This window comes from Micromys minutus (genome assembly GCF_963924665.1).
Source record: "Micromys minutus genome assembly, chromosome: 22".
NCBI classification, from domain to species: domain Eukaryota; kingdom Metazoa; phylum Chordata; class Mammalia; order Rodentia; family Muridae; genus Micromys; species Micromys minutus.
The window spans coordinates 25,230,954-25,236,953 of NC_137957.1; positions in this window are offsets into that span (position 1 = coordinate 25,230,954).

A 6,000-nucleotide genomic window follows, 5' to 3' on the forward strand; every position below is an offset into this window, starting at 1 on the left:
ACTATTTCCATGTTGCGTTTTGTTTTGTATGTACTTTACACTCATTGTAACTATTAGGTTTTCAATGCATACTGTCAAGCCTTTGAAAAAATCAAGTACTGACTAAAAAATATATTCATATAGTTTTATGTAAAAATTATTTTAAAATCTGAAAAAAGTACTGACAAAATGTATAATTTTAAGCAAAAAATGTTTAAAATCTGTACATTTATTTTTGTTTTGTAAAATAAAGTTGTTTAAAAAAAACCTTAAAAAAAAAGAAGAAAGAATTGACACAACCGCCAGAGAAAATATAAAAATTAAAAAGCTCCGAACCCAAAACATCCAGGAAATTCAGGACACAATGAGAAGACCAAACCTAAAGATAATGGGGGTAGAAGAGAGCAAAGAGTCCCAACTAAAAGGCCCAGGAAATAGCTTCAACAAAATTATAGAAGAAAACTTCCCTAACCCAAAGAAAGAGATAACCATGAACATACTAGAAGCTTACAGAGTTCCAAAGAAACCCCTCAAGACACATAGTAGTCAAAACATCAAATGTTCGAAACAAAGAAACTATACTAAAAAGCAGTATGGGAAAAGGACAAGTAACATAAAAAGGCAGACCAATCAGAATTATACCAGACTTCTTAACAGAAACCATGAAAGCTAGAAGATCCTGGACAGATGTTATACAGACCCTAAGAGAACACAAATGCCAGCCAAGGTTACTATACCCAGCAAAACTCTCAAGCACTATAGATGGAGAATCAAGATATTCCAGGACAAGACCAAATTTACACAATTTCTGTCCACAAATCCAGCCCTACAAAGGGTAATAGATGGAACACTCAAACACAAGAAAGGAAATAACATCCTAGGAAAAGGAAGAAGATAATCCTCTTGCAACAAAACCAAAAAAAGAAAGGCACACAAACATAAATCTACTCTAACAACAAAAATAATAGAAAAAAAAATCATTATTCCTTAATATCTCTTAATGTCAGTTGATTGAATTCCTCAATAAAAACACATAAACTCTCAGACTGTATATGTAAACAGGACACAGTATTTTTGCTGCATACAGGAAACTCATCTCAGCAACAAAGACAGGCACTACTTCAGAGTAAAAGGTTGGGAAAAAATTTCCAAGCAAATGGTCCCAAGAAACAAGCTGTAGTAGGCATCCTAATATCGAATAAAATAGATTTTCAACCAAAAGTCATCAAAAAAGACACTTTTTACTCATCAAAGGTAAAATCTATCAAGATAAACTCTCAATCTTAAACATCTATGCTCCAAATACAAGGGCACCCACATTCATAAAAGAAACTTTACTAAAGTTCAGAGCGTATATTGCACCACAGTAAATGATAGTGGAGACGTCAACACCCCACTTTCATCAATGGACAGATCATGGAAGCAGAAATTGAACAGAGACACAGTGAAACTAACAGAAGTTATGAGCCAAATGGTTTTGACAGACATCTATAGAATGTTTCGTCCTAAAAAAAAAAAAAAAAAAAGAATGTACCTCCTCAGCACCTCACTGCACTTTCTCCAAAACTGACCACAGTGAGGGCCAGGCCTCTGTCAGCCGCAATCAGGATCTTTCGGGAAAGACTGTGCTACACAAGCTCTTTTACAACTGGACCAGCAGAGAACCTCGGGCCCAGTGAGGTCAGGCCTTGAGTTCTCAGAGTGCAGAGAATGCTTTGCTGTGCTCTCTGGAAAAGTGTCAGGGTTCTGTCAGCTGGGGATCTGCCAGGAAAGGCAGTGCTCAAAGATCAACTCCACAGGTGCTTTTACACCCAGACCAGAGGTTAGCTTGACTCAGGCCCAGGGAGGTCACACCAGGAATTCTCAGAGAGCAGAAAGTATTGTGCTCTCTGGAAGAGGGTCCTTTATAGCCTAGAGAAAGAGCCAGGTCTCCGCAAGTAGGACTCAGGACCTGTGGGCAGAGGGCTGAGCTCCCAGAACAGCCTCAAAAAGAACTCCCACACCTGAGCCCACAAAGACAGAACTGAGTCACTGCAATCAGAAATCGCTGTTTGCCCACAAAAAGCCAAACACTCAGAAGCAATTTTCTTCCTGAGCCCACAGGCCCTCAGATCCACAGGAGAGACAGGCGCCAGTGACAAGATCACCTATAATCTGATAAAACTCTCCACTAAACCCATCTGGTCCTGGGCTTTTTTGTTTGTTTGTTTGTTTGTATGTGAAGCCTTTAATGACTGCTTCTATTTCTTTAGGTGTTATGGGATTGTTTAGATAGTTCATCTGATCCTCATTTAACTTTGGTGTCTGGTATCTGTCTAGAAAATTTTCCATTTCCTCCAGATTTTCCAGTTTTGTTGAGTATAGGCTTTTGTACTAGGATCTGGTGATTTTTTTTTTTTTTTTTTTTTTTTTTTTTGAATTACCTAAGTCTCTGTTCTTATGTCTCCCCTTTCATTTTTGATTTTTTTTTTTTTTTTAAATTTGGATACTCTCTTTTTGCCATCTAGTTAGTCTGGCTAAGGGTTTATCAATCTTGTTAATTTTCTCAAAAAAAAAAAAGCTCTTGGTTTTGTTGATTTGTTGTATAGTTCTTTTTTTCTCTATTTGGTTGATTTCTGCTCTGAGTTTGATTATTTCCTGCTGTCTACTCCTCTTGGGTGTATCTGCTTCTTTTTGTTCTAGGGTTTTCAGCTGTGCTGCTGTCAAGCAGCTAGTGTATGCTCTCTCCAGTTTCTTCTTTGGAGGCACTCAGAGCTATGAGTTTTCCTCTGAGTGCTGCTTTCATTGCTTCCCATAAGTTTGGGTATGTAGTGGTGTCATTTTTGTTAAATTCTAAAATATCCTTGATTTCTTTCTGTATTTCTTCCTTGACTATGTTATCATTGAGCAGAGCATTGTTCAGCTTCCATGTGTATGTGGGATTTTGTTGTTTTTGTTGTTATTAAAGACAAGCCTTAGTCCATGGTGATCTGATAGAATACATGGGAGTATTTCAATCTTCTTGTATCTGTTGAAGCCTGTTTTGTGACCGACTATATGGTCAATTTTCAAGAAGATACCATGAGGTGCTGAGAAGAAAGTATATTCTTTTGTTTTTGGATGAAATGTCCTGTAGATGTCTGTTAATTCCAGTTGGTTCATAACCTCTGCTAGTTTTGCTGTGTCTCTTCTGTTCAGTTTCTGTCTCCATGATCTGTCCATGGATGAGAGTGGGGTGTTGAAGTCTCCCACTATTATTGTGTGTGGTGTAATACATGCTTTGAACTTTAGTAGGATTTCTTTTATAAATGTGGGTGCCGTTGTATCTGGAGCATAGTTGTTCAAGATGGAAAGTTCATCTCGATAGATTTTTCCTGTGATGAGTAAAAAGTGTCCTTCCTTATTTGTTTTTTTGAAAATCTGCTTTATTTGATATTAGAATAGCTATTCCAGCTTGCTTCCTGGGTCTATTTACTTGGAAGGTTTCCCCCCAGCCTTTTACTCTGAGGTAGTATCTGTCTTTGTCTCTGAGATGAGTTTCCTGTATGCAGCAAAATGCTGGATCCTGTTTACATATCTAGTCTGATAGTCTGTGTCTTTTTATTTGGGAATTCAGTCCATTGATGTTAAAAGAAATTATGGAACAGCGATTTTTGTTTCCTGTTATTTTTGTTGTTAGATGTAGATTTATGTTTGTGTGCTTTTCTTCTTTTGGTTTCCTTGTGTGATTTTATTTTGCTTTTCCTTGGGTGTAGTTTCTTTCCTTGTGTTGGATTTTTCCATTTATGTAAATTTGGTTTTGTCCTGGAATATCTTGGCTTCTCCATCTATGGCAATTGAGAGTTTTGCTGGGTATAGCAATCTGGGCTGGCATTTGTGTTCTCCTAAGGAGTGCATGATGTCTGTCCAGGATCTTCTAGCTTTCATAGTCTCTGTTGAGAAATCAGGTGTAGTTCTGATTGGTCTGCCTTTATATGTTACTTGTCCTTTTTCCCTTATAGCTTTTAGTATTCTTTCTTTGTTTTGAATATTCAGTGTTTTGACAACTATGTGTTGGGAGAAGTTTCTTTTCTTGTCCAATTTCTTTGGAGTTCTGTAGGCTTCCTGTATGTTCATGGTCATCCTGTTCTTAAGAGCAGGGGATTTTTCTTCTATGATTTTGTTGAAGATATTTACTGTGCCTTTTAGTTGATATTCTTCGCCCTTTTCTACACCTATTATCCGTAGGTTTGGTCTTCTCATTGTGTCCTGGATCTCCTGGACATTTTGGGTTAGGAGTTTTTTGGTTTTTGCATCTTCTCTGACTGTTTTGTGTATGTTTCCTATATTGTCTTCAGCCCCTGAGATCCTCTCTTCCATCCCTTGTAGTTTGTTGGTGATGCTTGCATCTGTGACTCCTGATTTCATTTTTTGGTTTTCCACCTCCAGGGTTGTCTCTTTTTGTGTTTTCTTTATTCTTTATATTTCTGTTTTCAATTCCTTTATCTGTTTGGTTGTGTTTTCCCGTAATTCTTTGACTGACTTTTTCCTCCTTCTCCTGTAATTGTTTAAGGGAGTTATTTATGTGCTTCTCCAAGATCTCCAGCATCATCATGAAGTATGATTTCAGGTCTAAGTCTTTTTGGCTCTTTGTAGTCAGGCAGTGAGTTCTGATTGCAGTGACTCTGTTCTGTCTTCGTGGGCTCAGGTGGGAGAGGTGTTGTGAGGCTATTCTGGGAGTTCAGCAGTGTGCAGGTATTCTCTGGCCTCAATGAGAGGAGAGGAATTTGATCCAGCCAAAGTGCTGGGGTAGAAGAGGGAGATTGGGAGAGGGAGCACCTTCATGGAGGCAATGGGAGGGGAGGAGGGATCAGATTGGTGGAAAAGGCATAACATTTGAATTGTAAATACAAAGAATATCCAATTAAAAAAATGAAAACACCCCATTAGAGACAAGGGTGTGTGGGTGTGTGGGGGAACCTGATCATAGAAGCAGGGGTATGGGGATGGGATAGAGGGTTTATGGAAGGAAAACAGGGAAAGGGGATAACTATTGAAATGTAAATAAAATATGTCCAATAAAAATTAAAAAGAAAAAAGTGAAAGAGAAATCAAATAATGGAGTGACAATATCAAATGATCACAACTATACTCTAATTTTAGAACTTAGACACTGGCGTAAGAAGTCAGTAAAAATACTTTTTTAAAGTATTTTTGTAAAAAATACTTCTTTTACAGTGCCAACTGAGGCTCAAAGAGATCAATGTTTCTGAACTTACCTCCTATTTAGCATCAGGCTGAATAGTAACGCTGATGCTGCAGAGAGGAGGCACAGACACTGTGGATGACATCATCTTGTTGCTCTTTCTGAAACAGCAGTCTTTTAGATCTCCAGGTCAGTAGAGGGTTGGCTGATCTCAGCCAGGCTGAACTGGGTGGTCATGTGGGTATCATCTGGGCTCACTCCTATGTCTGGAAGTCAGCTAATGTAGGCTTGGCTTGACTGGATGACTTGGCTCTGTTTTCTGTGCCTCATTCTTCTTCTGGGATCAGTGGGACAACTGGAGCATGCTGTCATGGCAATGGTGGTGGAAAAAGTGAGCAAGTACATGTGCTTTAAGCCCTCTGTGAGCCTCAGGATATATTATGAGTTAAAATTTTATTAGTGAAGTCAAAAGGCTTCAGCCAAGACAAAGAGAAACATATCCTCTCTTCCCACTAAGAGGAATTTCGGAGTCACATGGCAACTGGTATTGATACAGCCCCCCCCCAATCTCTTGCTGTGTATCTTATAAAGAATCACTGACACAAACCTACCACAAATGGTATGAGATAAAAATGGGAGAAAAGTTTATAGGATGTATTCTTCTCATTCCAAGAATATAGTACATGAATCTCTGCTTTAATGTACAACATTGCAAAAATTAGCCATCTTTAACATATAGTAAATAGAGTTTATATTAAGTATTTGTATTACTGTATAATTATAAAGAATAATGCTATTTATCAAATACTAAAATATAGTATACCTTGAATTTATGAATGAAAGTTTCTTTTTTAAAA